Source organism: Rutidosis leptorrhynchoides, chromosome 1 (genome assembly GCF_046630445.1).
Source record: "Rutidosis leptorrhynchoides isolate AG116_Rl617_1_P2 chromosome 1, CSIRO_AGI_Rlap_v1, whole genome shotgun sequence".
NCBI lineage: Eukaryota > Viridiplantae > Streptophyta > Magnoliopsida > Asterales > Asteraceae > Rutidosis > Rutidosis leptorrhynchoides.
This window is the reverse complement of record NC_092333.1, coordinates 70,150,270-70,171,906: the sequence shown is the minus strand read 5'-3', so window position 1 is coordinate 70,171,906 and position 21,637 is coordinate 70,150,270. Positions and strand designations below refer to the sequence as shown.

Here is a 21,637-nt window from a genome sequence, read left to right as displayed (position 1 = left end):
TTTTTAGCCTCACTTGATAGGTTTCCTTGTGCAATATTAGCCATATGATACCTTGACCTTTTAGCTTCTTGTTCTGGAAAGTATCTTTTTGGCGGTATACCTCTGTTGACTCTCTGAGGTAAGACATATCTTTCTGTGGTTTCATTTTCATTTGCGATATCGGAAGTTGTGTTGTTTTGTTCCTCTTGAACTGGATGTTCATTGTTTGAGGAGATTTCGGTGGATTCAGAATCGTGTGGCGTAGTATTTGGTGACTCGGGACTTGAGTGGGACATGGGTTTGGTGAATCGGGACTTGGGTTTGGGTTTGGTGAATTGGGACATGGGTTTGGTGAATTGGGACTTGGGTTTGGTGTTGATGTTTGGATATTGTCGGGTCTAGGTATCCATTGTATCCAACTTAGAGTGTCATTATCCTCTTTCTCCCCCTCACTCGTGAGTTGGGTATGATAGAAATATTCGGTTTCGAGAAAGTCACAATTCATGGTAGTGTAGACATGACGTTTCTTTGGACTATAGCACCGATACCCTTTTTGGTTGATCCCATAACCAACCATCACACACTTTTCCGCACATGGATCTAGTTTGGTGCGCTCACCTTTTGGGATGTGAACAAAGACGGAACACCCAAATATGCGAGGTTCAATGCTAAATGAGGTTGGAAGAGGATGAAATTGGGAAAGAGTGTCTTTAGGAGTTTTTGTGCCCAAAAATTTAGTAGGTAATCGGTTGATAAGATAGGTAGCGGAAGCAAGAGCTTCAGGCCAAAAACTTTTCGGAACCTTGGATTCAATTAATAAAGCTCTTGTCATTTCTAAAAGTATTTGATTTTTACGTTCGGCTACGCCATTTTGTTCGGGAGTATGAGCACACGAGGACTGATGAATAATCCCATTATTTTCGCAAAAAAGTTTCATTGATGAGTTTACAAACTCACCCCCATTATTGGATCGTAACATTTGTATATTTTTATTAAATTGGGTTTGTACCATTTTATAAAGGTGAGAAATTTTTTTCAAAAACTTATGATTTGTGGGTTAAAAAATAAACCCAAGTCATTCGGGTATGATCGTCAATAAATAAGACAAAGTATCGGAAATTTTTCCCCCAATAACCGGTGCAGAACCCCATACATCTGAATGAATTAAAGCAAATGGTACATTTTTCCTTGCAGTACTAGGTTTAAAAGTATTTCGGTGGCTTTTAGCCAAAATACAAGTTTCACAATTTAAAGTAACGTTGGTTGGAAAAAGACTAGGAAATAAAGAATGTAAGTATTCGGCAGATGGGTGACCCAACCTTCTATGCCATAACCAAGCTTCCCTCGTAGGTGTTCCATGAGCAAGCATAACGGTACCTTGTTGGGATACTTCGTCCACATAATACAACCCACCTCGTTCGATACCACGTCCAATAATTGCCCAGTCCTTATGTCTTGAAGGATACAAAAGGTAGGGTGTAACAGAACAGAACAATTTAGTTCTTTTGTAACGTGGCTAATGGTTAATAGTTTATGAGACAGGGACGGAATATATAAACAATTAGACAGTTTCAAATTTGGAGTAATTTCAATTCTCCCACCCCCTTTAACTTGTACAATCTCTCCATTAGCCGTTTGAATTTTATTAACACGTGGTTGTGATTCGGAACAAAAATCAAATTTTTCAAAAGTCATTGTATGGGTAGCACCGCAGTCAAAGATCCATTCGTTATTTTTTGTATTATTTGAAACAATATTAGCTTTTCCGATAAAACGAGTATTATTTAAATTTTCATTTTTCACGAAAATAGGGTTTTGGGCCTGTTTATTATTCACAACCTGTTGTTGGGCCTGAATAACACAATTAGGATTCTGGGCCTGCTTATTATTCACAACCTGTTGTTGGGCTTTAATAGCACAACATGGTTGTTGGGCCTGTTTATTATCATTTTTATTACCCATTTCCCTTTTGACCACAACCCGTACCCTCTTATCAGCTACAATCGTATATGTAACAAATTTAGGGTTAGCGTTCTTTCTCTTATTTTTAACAGGCGATTTAGATCCAAAACAAGGATCTATTTTTTCTTGTTCGATTGTCTCTCTAAGACATTGAAATCGGTTATGATTCTTAGTTAAATCCGATCGATTGTGGTTCGGCTTCCCCTTTTTCACTCCAATCGATGGTTTATTAAGGTTTGAGTGTTTTTCAGTCACCCTTTCGGGTGGAATATGCATAAACCTGGAATCGAAATTCAGGTTTGAGGGAGTCACCCATTCGATTGATGGTTTTAATTTATATGATGATTTAGGGTTTGAGGGTTTAACCCTCACCATTTTAGTCAGTTTTTGCAGTAAACAAGAGATTGGAGGTAGAGTTCTACCTCTTGTGGTGCCGTTGCAGGTAGCCGTAAGGTTGCCATCGACAGCCGATATTGTTGTTGTAACCTTGCTCACCCCTCTGCTTCGTTTTCGGTTGCTCCACCATCCAGGATAACCAATTAGCTTGAAGCATTGAATTATTGTGTGTTGTGACACACCACAATAAACATAACTTAGCTCTTGTGGTGGTCGATGGTGGTTTGCAGTGATTTTGTCTGTTTTGGGAATGGATGTAGGTGATTACTCTTTTAATGGCTGACAGAGAGCGTCCAGGTAACTTTGTTTAATCTTTGGTATGCTCAAATCGTTGTAAGTTGTCTGATTAATTAAGCTACCATCATTATTTGACATGGCAGCTAATTTAGTGAGCTACCGTCAATTCTAGACATGGCAGCTTGAAAAAAAAATTCTTGGTAAATGATGAACCTGAAAAACGGATGTAATGATCCCTCGATCTACACCGTTAGCTCTGATACCATGTTAATTTGATATTTGGAATGTCAAATAATTGATCTTTGTATTGATTTCAGAATTGATACAAATTGAATTGATTTTTTTACATTTGCAAAGTGTGGTTATATACATAAAACCTCTAACAGCTATTTCCTAATGAAGAAGGGCTTTATTGTTACTTTTGGAACCACTTTCTCTAAAGGGAAAAAGGCTGTTTGTATCCGTTGAAACCTGGATCCATTTGATGTCTTGTGATATTCTTAAAAGGGAAAGGATGAAGTTGACTTCTGATCCCAAAAGTCAAAGTTACCCAAATATGGTAACTTTGTATTGTTGATGCTATTGTTGTTGTATTCTAACAAGGAGAATTATCAACGCGAGATGTTATAAGGTGAAAAACTAATATGGGCCAGTGCTGCTACAATTGCTTCAGCGGGAGCTGCTATCGGTATTGGAAACGTCGTTAGTTCCTCGATTCATGAAGATTCAACAACCAACTTTTTTGGAATTCAAAAACGCCGTTTTAATGTCTGTTATTCTTAATCGAACTCTCATTGTTCCTCCCGTGCTCGATCATCACGCAGCTGTTCTTGGAAGTTGTCCCAAGTTTAGGGTTTCTCATTCCAATGAACTTCGAATGTCTGTGTGGAATCATACAATGGAACTAATTCGAAACAATCGGTAAAATTCAATTTAGTGTTTTATTTTTTGGTTGTTTAATATTGTTAGGATTATCTAGATTAAATTCATTGATTTCTGGGAAAATTGGCTAACATATGAAATAAAATTTGACAATGTGATATCTGTTGCTCTAATTCATGTGACATACAAATGATCCAAAACGTCAACCTTTCTGAAAGCCAAAAGAAATACCCTACTATAATGAAACAACAAAAATAAAGCTACCTTTGATACTGCAATTTGTTTATATTTAAGTAATTCACTAACAAGTTTCATTCAATATAGCCCAAATCTTCCATTTGAAGCCCCACTATACCACCAATCCAACTGTTATTATCGGTCAAATACTGACCTTTATAGCAGGTGAAATCATTTGAAATATCAGAAGGAAGATGAATAACAGAGCATACAGAAGTATAATTAAAATCTCAACAATATACTGTTAAAATACAATGCAAATTTAGAATAATATGGAATTAGTAAATGTATATGGGTAAAATATCTAGATATTAATATGTATATGAAAAATATCTAGATATTAAAATGTAAAGAAAAATCTAGATATTTATATGTGTAAGAAATATCTAGATATTTATATGTATAAAAATATCTAGATATTTATATATTCATGGAAATATCTAGTTTCTAGAAACTTCCATAGAGTAGTATAAATATAGGTGGTGGGTTCATTTGTGTTAGGTGTGAAAGTTGTAAGGAAGTAAGAAGAGTGTGAGTTAGAGAAGAGAAAACTTATAAGTAAGTAATATTGTAATTGTATTTTGTATTAATAAAAGTGTTCTTTGTTAAGTTTTTCGGTTAAGCCTCGGTTTGTGTTTAAGTTCTTAGTGCACTTGTGTTGTTCTTATTATATGGTCGGCTCTGCCGCCTAAGTGATACATGGTCGGTTATACCGCCTAAATGATATATGGTCGACACTGTCGCCTAAGTACTATTGTGCACTAAGAATTCATAAAATTAAAGGCTAATCAACGTCAAAGTGTTGGTGTAGTGAGTCTAGTATAGTCTAGATCCTCTATAGTGGGTGTGTTGGGCTCGTCGAAGCTTCCAACAATTGGTATCAGAGCGGGTCGTTCGGGACCATTGCTAGTGGAGGTACTCATCGGTAAACGTTGGACGTTTACATCGTCTTGTTAACACCAAGGCCCTAAGGGAGATTCTGTCGGAGCACAGTTAGGAACTGTGAAAGCTCATCGGTCAGGGACCAAGCTTATTGGACGTTGGACGTCATAATGGCAGATCTTGCAAGTACGAGCAGTGGTATCAAGAGTCTCAATAACCACAACTATGGTTATTGGCGGACTTGTATAGAATCCTACCTACAAGGACAGGATTTATGGGAAATAGTTGCTGGCAGTGACACAACGCCTCCACCAAAAGAAAATGCTGAAGCCTTGAGAAAATGGAACATCAAGGCTGGAAAGGCTTTATTTATACTGAAGACTACAATCGAGGAGGATCTATTGGAGCACATCCATGACGAGAAAACACCGAAGGCAGCTTGGGAAACTTTTGACAAGTTATTTTCAAAGAAGAATGAAGCACGCCTCCAGCTCTTGGAAAATGAGCTCGCAGGTATCTCACAAGGAAGTCTATCTATTTCTCAGTATTTCACCAAGGTGAAATCTATTTGTCGTGAGATATCTCAACTTGCTCCTGAAGAGAAAGTGGGTGATTCAAGGATGAAGAGAATTATCATCCACGGCTTAAGATCCGAGTATAATGGATTTATAGCCGCTGTGAGAGGATGGCCTACTCAACCATCATTAATAGAGCTGGAGAATTTATTGGCTAATCAAGAGGCATTAGCCAAGCAGATGAATGAAGTAACCATAAAAGACAGAGAAGATGCACTCTTCACCAATAAGAAGAAAGCAACATCTCGAAGACAAGACGCGATGAAAAAAAGTAAAACATATGGGTGGAAGGCTCACCCAAAATCAAAAGGCAACGCTTCAGGGGGAGCTCAACAAGGAAGAAGAGATCATCGCCAACAATACGGGGAAAATGATAAGAGAAAGAATGGTGAATGCTTCAATTGTGGCAAGAAGGGTCATTTTGCTCGAGATTGTAGATTCCCCAGAAGGCGAACTTTCGAAGGAAATGTGGACGCCGCAAGAGATGAGAAGAAAGATGTCACATTCGAAGCATCCATTAATGAGGAAACTTGAGATGCAGAAGCAGGACTCTCCGTTGAAGCTGACATAGATGATCAAGCTCTTACAACAACTTTAAAGTCAAAAATAAACTACAAAGATGATTGGATCATCGATTCTGGGTGCTCAAATCATATGACCAATGATGAGACGAAGCTGCAAGAAATGGAGGATTACAAAGGAAAGAGAGTCGTGTTGACAGCCGACAATTCAAGGTTGTCTATTTCTCACATTGGAAAGACAATAATTCCAAGTGAAGGTGACTCTCATAAGCTCCAACTCGAGAAGGTGTATCTTGTCCCTGGCCTAAAGAAGAATTTACTATCAGTACCACAATTGACAGCAGAAGGGAATTATGTGCTCTTTGGACCAGAAGATGTGTCCGTATTCAAGAGAGTGAAGGTGGTTGGCAATCCAATTATGCAAGGAAGAAGAATAGAGTTGGTCTATGTATTATCTGCTGAAACAGCTTATGTGGATAAGACTCGAAAGAATGAGATGGCTGATCTGTGGCATGAACGTCTTGGGCATGTGGGATACAATAAGTTAAAGGAGATGATGGTGAAACGCATAGTAAATGGGCTTCCTCAAATTGATATCCGAACAGAAACAATATGTGCTGGATGTCAATTTGAAAAAGCTCACCAATTGCCATTCAAGGAGTCACAACATCAGTCCAAGACACCACTAGAGCTCATACACTCAGACGTCTTTGGCCCAGTGAAACAAACATCACTTGGAGGAATGAAGTATATGGTGACATTCATTGATGACTTCTCAAGATATGTATGGGTTTACTTCATGAAGGAAAAGTCGGAGACTTTTCAGAAGTTTAAAGAGTTCAAGAAGAAGATAGAAAGTGAGCTCAATAATAAGATTAGGTGCTTACGTACAGATAATGAAGGAGAATATTTATCAACCGAGTTCAATATCTATCTTGAGAAGCATAAGATCAGAAGACAATTAACTTGCCCTAATACTCCACAACAGAATGGAGTGGCAGAACGTAAGAATCGTCATCTTGCTGAAACCTGTCGAAGTATGCTTCATGGTAAGAATGTACCAGGAAGATTTTGGGCTGAATGTATGAGGACGGCTTCATACGTGATTAACAGACTCCCACAAACAAAGTTGGGATATATTTCACCATATGAAAGATTATGGAAGATCAAGCCAACCGTCAACCATCTCACAGTTTTTGGATGTGTATGCTACGTCTTCGTGTCAGATCATCTACGAAGCAAATTTGAGAAGAAGGCAATTCGGTGCATTTGTGTCGGTTATGATGAATCAAGAAAAGGATGGAGATGTTGTGATCCAAATACCGGAAAGTGCCATACTTCAAGAAATGTGGTATTTGATGAAGCGTCTTCATGGTGGTCACCTCAAAAGATAGAGCTTCCAGAATCTCATGGATTAGAAGAAGGTCCAGAAGAAAAAGAAGAGCCTAAAGAGCAGGTATTGGATCCAATAAAAGAAGGAGAAGAGTCGTACTCTAAGGAAACGAGTCCATGGAAAACTGGTGTGCATCAATCTATATCCGAGGAGGTTCATCCAATCCAAAAGGAAGTCGAGGAGCATGCACAAGAATTAAGGAGATCAACAAGGCCGAGACAACCTAATCTAAGGTATGCCAATGCTGCTCACGTGGATGAATCAATACCTATTGAGCCTTCCACTTATGAAGAAGCAGCACAAAGTAGAGAGTGGCAAAAAGCGATGGAAGAAGAAATTAATGCACTAACAGAAAATCAGACATGGAATTTAGTTCCAAAGCCAAAAGATGTGAAACCAATATCTTGTAAGTGGGTTTACAAGGTGAAGACTAAATCAGATGGCTCCATTGAAAGGTATAAAGCTCGACTTGTTGCTAGAGGTTTTTCTCAACAATATGGGCTGGATTATAAAGAAACGTTTAGTCCAGTGGCGAAGATCACAACAATTCGAGCTCTACTAGCTTTAACCGCTAGCAAATCTTGGAAGCTGTGGCAGATGGATGTCAAGAATGCTTTCTTACATGGAGAAATTGACAAAAGCATTTATATGGAGCAACCAAGAGGATTTGAGAACAAGATCTATCCTGAGCATGTCTGCAAATTAAAGAAGGCACTATATGGCTTGAAGCAGGCTCCAAGAGCTTGGTACGGGAAAATTGGTGAGTTCTTGGTACAAAGTGGTTTTACAGTTGCTCCTTCAGATTCTAGTTTATTTGTGAAACAAGATCAAGGAAAACTAGCCATAGTGCTAGTATATGTGGATGACTTAATCATCACAGGAGATCACTATGAGGAGATCCAAAGAACAAGAGAGAATCTGTCTATCAGATTTCATATGAATGAGCTTGGAGAACTCAAACATTTTCTTGGACTCGAAATAGAGCAGAAAAGAGAAGGATTATTTCCGGGACAACAGAAATATGCGCGAGATCTTTTACAAAAGTATGGAATGCTTAATTGCAAACCTATCTCAACACCGATGGATCCGAATACAAAACTACGAGCAGATGAAGGAAAAGTCTTCAAGATGTTACCATGTATCGAAAGATGGTCGGAAGTCTTATTTATCTCACACTAAGCCGGCCAGATATATCTTATGCAGTTGCAGTGGTTAGTCGATACATGAGCAATCCGAAGAAGCCTCACCTTGATGTTGTACGACGCATCTTAAGGTATGTTAAAGGCACTATTAACTTTGGCATTTTGTACAAGAAAACAAAAGAATGTCACGTGACTGGATATTGTGACGCCGATTACGCTGGAGACTATGATACACGACGGTCAACAACTGGATACATGTTTAGTCTTGGATCGGGAGTAATATCATGGTGCAGCAAGAGACAACCAATTGTATCCTTATCAAGCACCGAAGCAGAATATCAATCGGCAGCATCAGCAACACAAGAAATTACTTAGTTGAAACAGCTAATGGAAGATCTTCAACAATCAACAGATTATCAAGTAAAGCTTTTCTGCGATAACTTATCAGCTATACGTCTAGTAGAAAATCCAGTCTTTCATGCGAGAACAAAACATATAGAAGTGCACTATCACTATGTTCGCGCGAAGGTCCTTGAAGGGGAGATCAAGATGATGCCAACAAAGACAGATGAACAGGTTGCAGATATATTCACCAAGAGCCTAAGTAAACCGAAGTTTACAAAATTCAGAGAAGCACTTGGAATGGTCTGCAAGACATCGTTAGAAGAAAATTTGCATTGAGGGGGAGTGTTAAAATACAATGCAAATTTAGAATAATATGGAATTAGTAAATGTATATGGGTAAAATATCTAGATATTAATATGTATATGAAAAATATCTAGATATTAAAATGTAAAGAAAAATCTAGATATTTATATGTGTAAGAAATATCTAGATATTTATATGTATAAAAATATCTAGATATTTATATATTCATGGAAATATCTAGTTTCTAGAAACTTCCATAGAGTAGTATAAATATAGGTGGTGGGTTCATTTGTGTTAGGTGTGAAAGTTGTGAGGAAGTAAGAAGAGTGTGAGTTAGAGAAGAGAAAACTTATAAGTAAGTAATATTGTAATTGTATTTTGTATTAATAAAAGTGTTCTTTGTTAAGTTTTCCGGTTAAGCCTCGGTTTGTGTTTAAGTTCTTAGTGCACTTGTGTTGTTCTTATTATATGGTCAGCTCTGCCGCCTAAGTGATACATGGTCGGTTATACTTCCTAAATGATATATGGTCGACACTGTCGCCTAAGTACTATTGTGCACTAAGAATTCATAAAATTAAAGGCTAATCAACGCCAAAGTGTTGGTGTAGTGAGTCTAGTATAGTCTAGATCCTCTATAGTGGGTGTGTTGGGCTCGTCGAAGCTTCCAACATATACTGGTACAAAGAAATTCTATTTCCCCTGTAATATACATTATTACAGATGTTGTTTTTAGCAAAAACAAAACTTTTGTTTTATTGCCTTGACGGATTTTTAAGTGACCAAAAACATTAGCAAATGGTTAAGAGAGGATCAAATACATATTGGTGCTGGATTTATATGAATCGGGGAGCATGAAACTTCAAAGCATGATGCTAAGTTATATGAATACAGTATAGTTCACCCATGATGTGTGATTCACAGCATAAGGTTTAATTGGTAAGTAAGAAAGCTTATAAGACCCAAGACTTTTGTCTGTCCTTATTGAAATGCTTCATGGTTGCTTGCTTTCATGCTTGATGACCTGATTTCGCACCTATTCATTGGTTCATTGTCGTTAAGTCAAATACAAGAGACTAGTGATTTATATCATGAGTTTTAGTCGGTAAATTAACAAGACTAATAATGTGTATGTATGAATGTAAAGCTGCACATTTACCGATTTTATTATATTATAACTGTTATAAAATATCTAGATTGTGTTATAAAATATCTAGATTGGATGTTAATTTTATTATTATTATATTTCTTGCATAGTAATATTTTATACTATAAATAGACATGTATGGTAACCATTTAAGAGGCACCATTTCTCTTGAAATATCAATATCAATATTTCTTCTCTCCTTCTTCTCTCTTTTTCTCTCTTTGTTCTTATAACCATTAAAGGTAGTTATAAGCCTACTGAATTATAACACGTTATCAGCACGAAAAGCTTAGTGTAATTAAAAGATATCTCAAACGATCACGAATCACTAATCAAGGTATGAAATTATTAATAATTTTCAGACTCGAATATATCAAATTTTGGACTACTAACATTTATATTTATGTTATTTAAGTTATATATGGTCGGTTATACCACCTGAATTATATTTCTGTAATCTAACTTTTATTAACTTCACTAACATTTATATTTATGTTATTTAAGTTATATATGGCCGGTTATACCGCCTGAATTATATTTTCTGTAATCTAACTCTTATTAACTTCATTAACATTTATATTTATGTTATTTAAGTTATATATGGCCGGTTATACCGCCTAAATTATATTTTCTGTAATCTAACTCTTATTAACTTCACTAACATTTATATTTATGTTAATAAGACCTCATGATTGTACGCAACACGTCATTTGACAACACGGTACTTTATGTACGCAACACGTCATTTGACAACACGGTACCATGGGTCGAGATTAATTCCGATCAATACGAATATGATGAGGTCTTTATATGTTATCTAACATTTATGATCACTTATGCAATTAATCATTATTTATTTCATGCATACTAATGTTTATTCTTAAATTTATAATCTTAAAAGTTAAAATAAAAAAAGTAGTTTATATTTTTATTAAAAGTAAATCTTAAAAGTTAAAATAAAAAAAAGTAATTTGTATTTTTATTAAAAGTAAATCTTAAAAGTTAAAATAAGAAAAAGTAGTTTGTATTTTTTATTAAAAGTAAATCTTAAAAGTTAAAATAAAAAAAAGTAGTTTATATTTTATTAAAATTAAATCTTAAAAGTTAAAATACAAAAAGTAGTTTGTATTTTTATTAAAAGTAAATCTTAAAAGTTAAAATAAGAAAAAGTAGTTTGTACTTTTATTAAAAGTAAATCTTAAAAGTTAAAATACAAAAAGTAGTTTGTATTTTTATTAAAAGTAAATCTTAAAAGTTAAAATAAGAAAAAGTAGTTTATACTTTTATTAAAAGTAAATCTTAAAAGTTAAAATACAAAAAGCAGTTTGTATTTTTATTAAAAGTATATCTTAAAAGTTAAAATAAGAAAAAAAAAAAAAAAGGGAATTGTAAAATGGAATAGTTTTTTTTGTCAAAAATGAAGTATTGAAAATGAAGTGGTCTCCTTCTATAACTAAAAAAAAATATATACTTTTATCAAATGAATTTTTTTTGTGGCCGACAATTTCAAACACGAGTCCGTGTTTAGTTTATCAAGAATATCTCTTGCTTTGGTGAAAGGTCACGATCACGATATCAGGTGTTGTGAAAGAATTAAAAAATTGGTCAAGTGGCCTTTTAAAAACTAGAAAAAAAATTTAAACAAAAAGTTTTTTTATATATTTATAATTTACGGGTAACGTAAAAAAAAAGGAAGTATTTTTTAAAAAAAAAAAACAAAGAAAGTGTTTAAATGAGTTTTACAGAAAGGGAGAAAGCAAAGTAAAAAAAAAAAACTTTTTTCCAAACAAAGGTAAATGAAAGTAGGACTTAATACAAGAAAAAAGTAAACATCTCCTAGACGTGATAAAATCTATCAATGATAAGTATTAGACTTGATGAGCTAAATGTGACAAAAATGTTTCAACATGTCTTATGTTAATTTTCTAAAATAAGTTATTATTATTCCGAGTTTAACACATATACATATGTTAATTAAAAACAACCTTTTTGTTCTTATGTAGTGTTGGGTTGCAATTTTGGTTGTATGCCATAATTCCATCCAGTAGAGTGACAATAGAAAACTTTTGATGATAATCAATAAAAAACTTTTTTCCAAACTTGTCAAATGTTTTGTTAAAAACGTGACCGTTGAAAAAAGAAGGTTGAATAATAAAACTTAAAAAACAAATTATTTTTTTAAGAGTGTGCATCAAAATGGCCCGTTTAATAATGGGGAGTTAAAAAGATAGTCAAATTGTTTCAACGAACAAGGGTTCAATTGGATGTTTCTTAAAAAAAAAAAAAAAAAAAAAATTTCCAAATTTCCAGTTATTTGATTTAAAAAAAAAATCCGCGGGTACGGGTGATGGATCCAATGAATCCGCATCCACGATCCGCGGGTGCTATCCCTAATTGTGACAAGTACAAATCAACTAAAATGACGTTGGATCATGCTAAAATCACCAACATATTTTGTGCATCGTATTAGACGAAGTATAAGCTCAAAAGTTGGATATTTGTTTGCAAGTAACAAACTCAAAAGTATATTACCATTTCTAAAGACTCTTTTTATGATTAAAGAAACTCAGTGATCCCACATATTCCCACCTATATTAGTGTATTGAAAACAGTATCGTTTGCAAGTTTGCAACAATGCATTTTCTAATACTCCGTAGTTAATTGCTTCACATCTTGAGTTTGGCTGTAAGAAGGAAACCTATATACTCACATATTTCGTACGAAAGTATTAATGTTACAATTTTTTTTTTTGTGTGTTATCATTCGTACGTTATACTCACAGGTTTTTTTAGGCTAATCATTCGCGTGAAAAACTATAGTTAAGTTGCAATCTTTGCTAACAAGACAATTCACACTACCGTTATAAATGTCTATTTCAACCAACTTGCTACATTAAGCAGTTTTTGACAGTCACGTCCTCAATCATGTACATAGCTTCTACTGAAAATTAATATGCAAGGTACAACATATAACTATATGGTCAAATTCATTTGAGCCTTCGGAGTCACAAGTATATGATGTATATATATATTACTCAATTAACAAAATAGAAAATCGAAATTAATTCATATGAATAGTAAAACGAAATTAATTAATTTACTATTCACATAAAAAGCGCATATTATAAAAGCGCATATGATTAAAAGCGAATATGATGAAAAGCACAGCGCATATGATCAAAAGCGCATATGGTGAAAAAACACAGCGCATATGATTAAAAGCGTATATGGTGAAAAATATATATGATCAAAAGCGCATATGGTGATTAATGAAAAAGCACATATGATGATTAATGAAAAGTATATTGTGAAAAAGAATCACAAATGTTTCTTGAAAGAATTCAAGGTAAAGATATATGAACCAATTCATCCATCATGTGAACCATTTTGATATTTCATGGTTCTAATAGACGCATCTAGCGGATGGTCTCATATTTGTATGTTATCAAGCCATAATATGGCATTTGCAAAGTTTCTTGCACAAATTATTAAATTGAGAACACATTATTCTGATTACACCATTAAAAAGGATGAGACTTGATAATGCTGGTGAGTTAACATCTCAAGCATTTAATGATCATTATATATCTACAGGGATTGTTGTTGAACATCCAGTTGCTCATGTGCATACACAAAATTGGTTTAGCTAAATCAATAGATAAACGCTTGCAGCTAATAACTAGACAATTGATAATGAGTACAAAACTCTCAATATTTATATGTGGACATGTAAATTTACATGCTGCGACATTAATTCGCATTATACCATGTGGAAGTCATAAATATTTAACTTACTACTTGATTTTGGCCAAGAGCCAAATATTTTCCACCTTAGAACATTGGTTGTGCAGTGTATGTTCCAATTATATCACCACAACACGATAAAATGGTTTTTTCAAAGAAAGATGGTAATATATTTTGGATATAAAACATCTTCAATCATAAGATATACTAAACCCATGATGGGTGATATTTTTACAGCACGTTTTGCTGATTATCATTTTAATAAAACATTGTTCCCTAGATTAGGGGGAGAAATAAAAAAAATAAAGAAAATGATGTTTCATGATGTGAACATCAATTAAGGTATATTGAACTCACACAAAAGAATGTGAAACGAAAGTTCAAAAATAATGCATATGCAAGAACTTGCAAATTAATTACTTTATGCATTTACAGATATAAAAAAAGGTGACTAAATCATATATACCAGCGATAAATGCTCCAGCTCGAACTGAAATTCCAAAAGCTGGCAATAATGTCACTGTTGAGTCTTTGCCACGCATCAAACGTGGAAGATCAATTGGTTCCGAAGATAAAAATCCTCGAAAAAGAAAATCAGCTGATAATGAGGTAAGAGAAAGTGTTCAAGAAGAACCACAAATCAATATTCCTTCTGCAGAGGATATTGATAAATGTAAATACTAAAATTGCGATAAATTATGCAATATTATGGAACCGAAATGAAACTAAAATCTCTATGAGATATTTTCATATAATGTTACAATGACATCATGAATAAAGATGATGATCTGGAACTAAAATCTGTCATTGAATATACAAAATGGACATGATTGAGCTCAATGGAAAGGAGCAATAAGAGCTGAATTAGAATCGCTCGATAAAAGAAAAGTTTTCGGATCAATCGTTATCACTTTTAAAGATGTGAAACGTATGGGATACAAATGAATTTTTATCCGAAAAGAAATGTGCAAATGAAGTTACAAGGCAAAACTAGACTTGTAACTCAATATTTCCCACAAAGACCAGAAATGAATTAGGAGGAAAAATTATCCTCCTGTAATGGATACAATTACTTATTAGATACTTAATCAACCTGGTAGTTATTTAAATGCATCTCATGAATGTTGTTACTACTTATCTGTATGGATCACTTAATAGTGATATATATGAATATACCTAAAGGGTTAAGGTATCATAAGCATCTAATGTAAAACCCAAGGGAATATATTCCATTAAATCACAAAGATTTCTAAGTGGGTTTATACAAACGGGACGTATGTGGTATAACCGATTAAATGACTACTTGATAAAAAAAAAAGGGTATAAATATAAACTTATTTTGCACGTATGTTTTATAAAAACAATGTTCGGATATGAGATCGTAGTTGTTTATGTCAATGTTCTTAACATCATATGAACAAATAAAGAGATCTATGAAATCATTCAACTTCTAAAGAATTATTTTGAAATGAAAGATCTTGAAAAAACCAAGTATTACCTTGGATTGCAAATTGAGCATATGCCTAATAATTTACTTGTACATCAAACAACTTATACCGAAAAGATTTTAAAACATTTTTTTTTAAAGACAAACTCATTGTTGTTAGATCACTCAATATTGACACTGATCTATTTCATCCCTGCGAAGATCATGAAAATCTTAACAGATCGGAAGTTCCATATTTTAGTGCAATTGAGGTTCTTATGTATCTTATAGATTGTACAAGACCTGACATTTCTCTTGCAGTTAATTTGTTGGCAAGATTCAGCTCAAATGACAATGGAGCGGGATCAAACACATATTTTGATACCCTTGAGAAACTGCTGATTTAAAATTATTTTATTCTAACGTTTCAAAACAAGATTTGGTTGATTATGTATATACAGGTCATTCATCAAATCCTCATAAAGATAAATCTCAAACTCGATATGTATTCCTAAATGGAGCTACCACAAAATCATGGCGTTCTTAAAACAAACACTTGTTGCAACATCATCAAATCATGCCGAAGTGATTGCATTACATGAAGCTACTCGGGAATGATTTTAGTTAAGATCAATGATACAAATCATTATTGATTCTTGTGGACTAGAACGCTATAAAAGCGTAACAACTATCTATGAAGATAATACAGCTTACATAATACAAATGAAAGAAGAGTATCAAAAATGACAGAACAAAACATAAATGCTGACGAGGCGCTAAAGCTATAAACGGTCTTAACGGTCATAAGTTTGATGGAAAAGAATGGTATATTGGTAAGGCTCAGAAAAAGATTGAAAGGGAATAGGAACTGAAACAACGGTTTGAACAAACCATGAAGGAGACTGTAGACAAATCACGAGGGCCAAACTTGTACATAAAAGATTTAGATGATACAGTTTCAGATGAAAACCTCAGATTTTTCTCATATACTCAAGATATCGTAAAAGACAACCAGATTAAAATGAGATACGTTCAATCAACAACTCTGCTGATCTTTATACCAAAGCACTGCTAACTGCTATTTTCAGAACACACGTTCATAATATTGGCATGAGGCATGTTCAGAAGATGTAACAACTCAGGCGTTGCCTACTTGAGGGGGAGTCAACTCTATACTGCACTCTTTTTCCCTTAGCTAAAGTTTTATCCCAATGGGTTTTCTTTAGTAAGGTTTTTAACGAGGCAGTACTAGTTATTCTCTAATAAAATTGTCATCCAAGGGGGAGTGTTATAAAATATCTAGATTGTGTTATAAAATATCTAGATTGGATGTTAATTTTATTATTATTATATTTCTTGCATAGTAATATTTTATACTATAAATAGACATGTATAGTAACCATTTAAGAGGCACCATTTCTCTTGAAATATCAATATCAATATTTCTTCTCTCCTTCTTCTCTCTTTTTCTCTCTTTGTTCTTATAACCATTAAAGGTAGTTATAAGCCTACTGAATTATAACAATAACAAGACTAATTTTATGTATGAATGTAAAGCTACATGGGTACTTACACTAATGCTTCAAGAATTGTCAAAGATCATCTTCCATAACCTAATTTTATTGACTCATGACGGCTACTTCGACCGTCGAAGCCCTCGTCAATACGTCAAATTTTGTGTTCATCATCTGAAGTTTTAATAGCATCAAATCCTTGTCCGAATACGTTAATCGTTGTGTGGTTTTGATTTTATATTTTAGGACACATTTGAGATAATGCAAAAAGGGGTTTTTGTTAACTAGTTTTAGTTTTATTGATTTCATCTTGTTTGTTACAAATTAAATAATGAAATTCAATTTTATTTTGATTTTTAGATTTTAGGGTTAAAATGTGTTTTTAATTTGGAGATGAAACTGATGAAAGGATTGAAAAAAGACATATATACTCTCACATGCCAAGGGCATGTGACCACTTGAAGTTGACTAAGACCAGTTTTAACCCATCATCAGTCTCATCAGTCAGATGACATGGACGTAACTGACGACAACTGATGGACTCTAACGGGGCATCAGTTTTGGCGTCAGCCGGACCACCAACGCAAAAACATTCATCAGTTTGCTTTTTAACCAATCAATGATTTTTCTAATTTAATAAATATATATTTTTATAATTAACTTATTTCACAAGGCCACATCATATTTAACCTGCACATCTAATCAAGCTATAAGATAACAAACAATATTAACACTTGGATTGATACTTTGAACAAGGGTGTTAATGGAGGATTATGTAAACATCTAAGAATGTTTATGATTGGACATAACGGTCGGTCATATCCTCCGATCTAAGGATCGGAGGAACACCACCGTAAGGTCCATCAAACACAGAAACACCATCAACCACATTGCACTCAAGCCGGAATTCCCATAATTCCGGTAAATTTTGACTTGATCAAACATCAAAGTCGCTATCATAATCGTTAACCTAGTTCCAATTATGCGTCAAAGTAGTTCATATCACTAATCGTGTAAATGACTTTTTCTCGTAGTATACATTTGTACTCGTAATGTTAGAAAATTAGTGTGTGCAATGGAAGCCTCAGCTTGTTTAACTTTTGTAAAATTTTACTGCTAGATATTGACGAGTGTGACGGTAAAAGTAACAACTCTATTTGTTACGGGCAATGTATCAATACACTAGGGAGTTACAACTGCACGTGTTTGCCAGGATACAAGGGCAATGCAATGACACCAGATGGCTGCCAACCTATTGCTAAACCTACAATTGCTAAACCTACAAAGTTCCCAGTCCTGATATTTACTCTAGGTAATTCTTCCAATAAGTAATGATCTGTCCAATACTAATTAATTATATTTTGTATTAAGTTACAAAAAATGTAGAACTTTGAAGAATACATAGTGAACCATGGCCCATTAAGATCATTCAAGTTTATGCTACCTTGATTATTCAAGAATCCAACTACTACTACATTAAATAATAATCCCACATTTTGATATTCTTTTGTTTTTGCTTGTAGCTTTAGTGTTTGGCTTGGTGGCAACGGTATTAGGATTAACTGGAGCTCTCTTCGGCATAAGGAAGAGAAAGTTAATCAAGCTGAAGGAGAAGTTCTTTGAAAAAAATGGGGGTGTGTTTTTACAACAAAAGCTCAATGCACCAGGGACGAGTGAGGCAGTGATTATGTTTAGCACCGCTCAACTTTTGAAAGCGACAGACAATTATGCAGAGGACCAAATTATTGGCAGAGGTGGATATGGTGTAGTGTATAGAGGAATTTTAGCAGATAAAAGTGTTGTTGCGATTAAGAAGTCTAAACTAGTGGACGGGACCCAAATAGAGCAATTTATCAATGAAGTATTGATCCTTACACAAGTCATACATCGAAATGTGGTAAAGTTATTAGGCTTCTTTTAGAAGAGGAAGTCCCGGTACTAGTTTACGAATTTATTGCTAATAACACTCTTTATTAGAGCACTCGGTGCCCGTTTTTTTTCGCCGTCCTTCCAAAATCGACGGCGAGATCAACCGTCGGTCGACACCGTGACGGCGTCGATCTCACCGTCGATTTCCAGCCACCACAATTCGACGGTGACCAAAAGAGCCGTTTGAAAAAAAAATTAAAAATCTAGCCGTTTGCAACGGCTATTTTGGGGTTTTTTTTTTCATTCTTTTGTTTTGTTTTTTATTTCTTTCTTTTTCTATATATATATACACATTCACTACAAACTTTAAACATCAATTCACAAATCATCTTCACAACATTTCTTTAACAAACATGAATTTCAATTCTTCCGACCCAAATTCACCCAACTACGTTTGCGACTTGAAGAGAATGATCTTGATTTTCGTGATCGGTGTGACACACAATATAGACTTGAAGAGCACAAAAAGTTCACTAGTCATCGGACTTGGAATTTTTTGAAAACCAAGCCAAAATGGCTACATCCGGATCCGGTGGTAATTGGTACTCGAAACAAGAAATTTACACCGACGGTTGAAGAAGGGGTTGGAAATAGTTCGGTTAACTTGGATGAAGATGTTGAGGCCCCAAACAAAGAAATGTATGGTCGTGATCCAATACCCCGTCCACCGGGTAAACCGAGAAAGTCAAGGAAAAAGTCAAGTGATTCTACACCATCGGGATCTTCACGTGAGTCGTTGCATTTGTCGATCAAGGAAAATCATGATGAGGTCGCGGACCGAAAAAAAAAAGTATTATGAATCAAAGCAAGTTGAAGTGGAAATGAGGATGCTAGCAATTGATATGACCGAGGAAGACAAGAAGATCATCGAGAAGCAGAAGGCGTTGATCAGACGCAACGCGTTGAAGAGGTTCGAGGAGGTCCAAGAGTTGTCTACGGACACGGACGAGGAGTCGTTTGTTCGTATGTGTGTTTATTTGAATAAGCGTACTCGTAGTGTTTTTTTTTATTTTTATTTTAGGAATGTACGTTTTTTTATTAATGAATTATGTTTGTTTGATGTTTATTATTATTCGAGTATTTTTAATAATTAAATACAATATTTAAAAATCAATTAAAAAAAAAATGGACACTGAAATGGACACTGTGGACACCTCCACCTTACACACTGTCAGTCAATTTCAGTGTCAAAAATGGACACTGAAATTGACACTGAAAAATCGACACGGACACCTCGTGCTCTTATCACCTTCATCATATACCGGGTGGAATGAGTTGGTTATCATGGGACAATCGTTTAATAGTTGCTACTGAAGCAGCGATGCACTTGGATACCTTCATTCACAAGCCGCTATGCACATCATCCACAGAGATGTTAAGTCTACTAATATATTGTTAGATGAAAACTACACCACCAAAATTTCAGATTTTGGTGCCTCGAGATTAGTCCCGTTAGATCACGATCAAGTGACTACTCTCGTTCAAGGGAGATTAGGATATCTTGATCCCGAATACTTCCACACAAGCCAACTAACCGAAAAAAGTGATGTATATAGCTTTGGAGTGGTACTTGCAGAACGCATAACGGGCCAAAAACCTCTTTGTGCAAGTAGAACCAACGAAGAAAAGAATTTAGCAACATACTTTGTTAAGGCGATGAAAGAGAATCGCTTATTTGAAATTGTTGAACCACGCATTCTACGTGAGGGAACTCTTGAACAGAAACAAAAAGTTGCTGATCTGGCGAAGAGATGTGTTAACTTACAGGGGATTGATAGGCCTACAATGAAAGAGGTGGCAATGGAGTTAGAAAGCTTGAAGAAGTCTAAAACTCATCCACGGGTTCAACAACAAACAAATGAAGAATCTAAAAGCTTAATCCTTGAAGTTGAGCAATCTGATCTTTATGAAGTTCCTTTAATCCCATATGCTTCCGGTGAATGGGAGTCTCACTCGGGTAGTTCTAATATGGGATTACCAGACAACAAGCCACACTAAGTTTTTAAGGATCTTAGTGTCGTAGTTTCAAATGTTTTAAAACGCCAACGAATAATAATGTCTGATATGACTTTACGCTATGTAACTTTACATTCTAATAGTTGTATAATATATGTTTGCATATTTCACATTAGTTGGATTGTGCGAGATGACATATTTGATCATTGAATAAACTTAAATATCGGTCATAGCAATTAAGTGGAAGAAAAGCTTTTACTTTTAGTTTTTCTGAAATATCTGGAAATGATCATTTGTTGATCATTTCTTGTTAACAAGTTTCTGGGTAAAACAAACGAACATGATCTCGTTATGTTGCTAAAACCTTTTTCACTATTATTTTAGTATGCTACTTTAAGAAAGTTTTAATGAACACATTATAGCAGATATATAGATTGTAACATACAAATATTAATCCGAGTAACTGAATACATATATCTTCACTTTTTTCTTTCATTTTAGGAACATATTCAAATCAGTATCAAGATTCAAATGTAAAGGCAGTAATAGGAAACCAAATCAAAAGACCAACTTATCATCAAGGATTATTTGAAAAAGCACTATAAACAGTTTATAAAACCAATTATTTTCCAATTATCAGCAAGCAATCTTACAACAACAGATATTTGTAATAACATGAGTTTTAACATAACTATATACCTGAAAAGTATTCAGAAAAATTCCGAAGGTGAAGTAGCATCTGGCTTCCCATTATCATCCAATCCCCTTGAAATCGAATGATGCTGTAAAGCCAAAGTTCCCAACAACCCATCATTCGCACCTGCAGCCGACCCAAAAAACTGACCAAAAAACCGACCCATAACACCAAGAATCTGCATCTGATTATGGCAAGCATTAGCATGTAACTCCATCATTTGTTTCTCATGCTCCATTTGCATACTCAACATCTTCTCCCTCCACTTCATCAACTCTTCTTCCCACCTTTCTTCCACCTCCATCCGCCACCTCAGCCTCTCGTCATCAAATTCCCGCCTTTCTTCCAAAAACTCCAATTATCTAACACCATTTTT

At 34.6% G+C, this 21,637-nt stretch overlaps 1 pseudogene; it reads left to right on the top strand.

Annotated features, from left to right (window-relative positions):
* The first annotated feature begins 2,612 nt into the window (after positions 1-2,612).
* LOC139881859 (putative wall-associated receptor kinase-like 16) lies at positions 2,613-20,609 on the top strand (annotated as a pseudogene).
* The last annotated feature ends 1,028 nt before the right edge of the window (positions 20,610-21,637 follow it).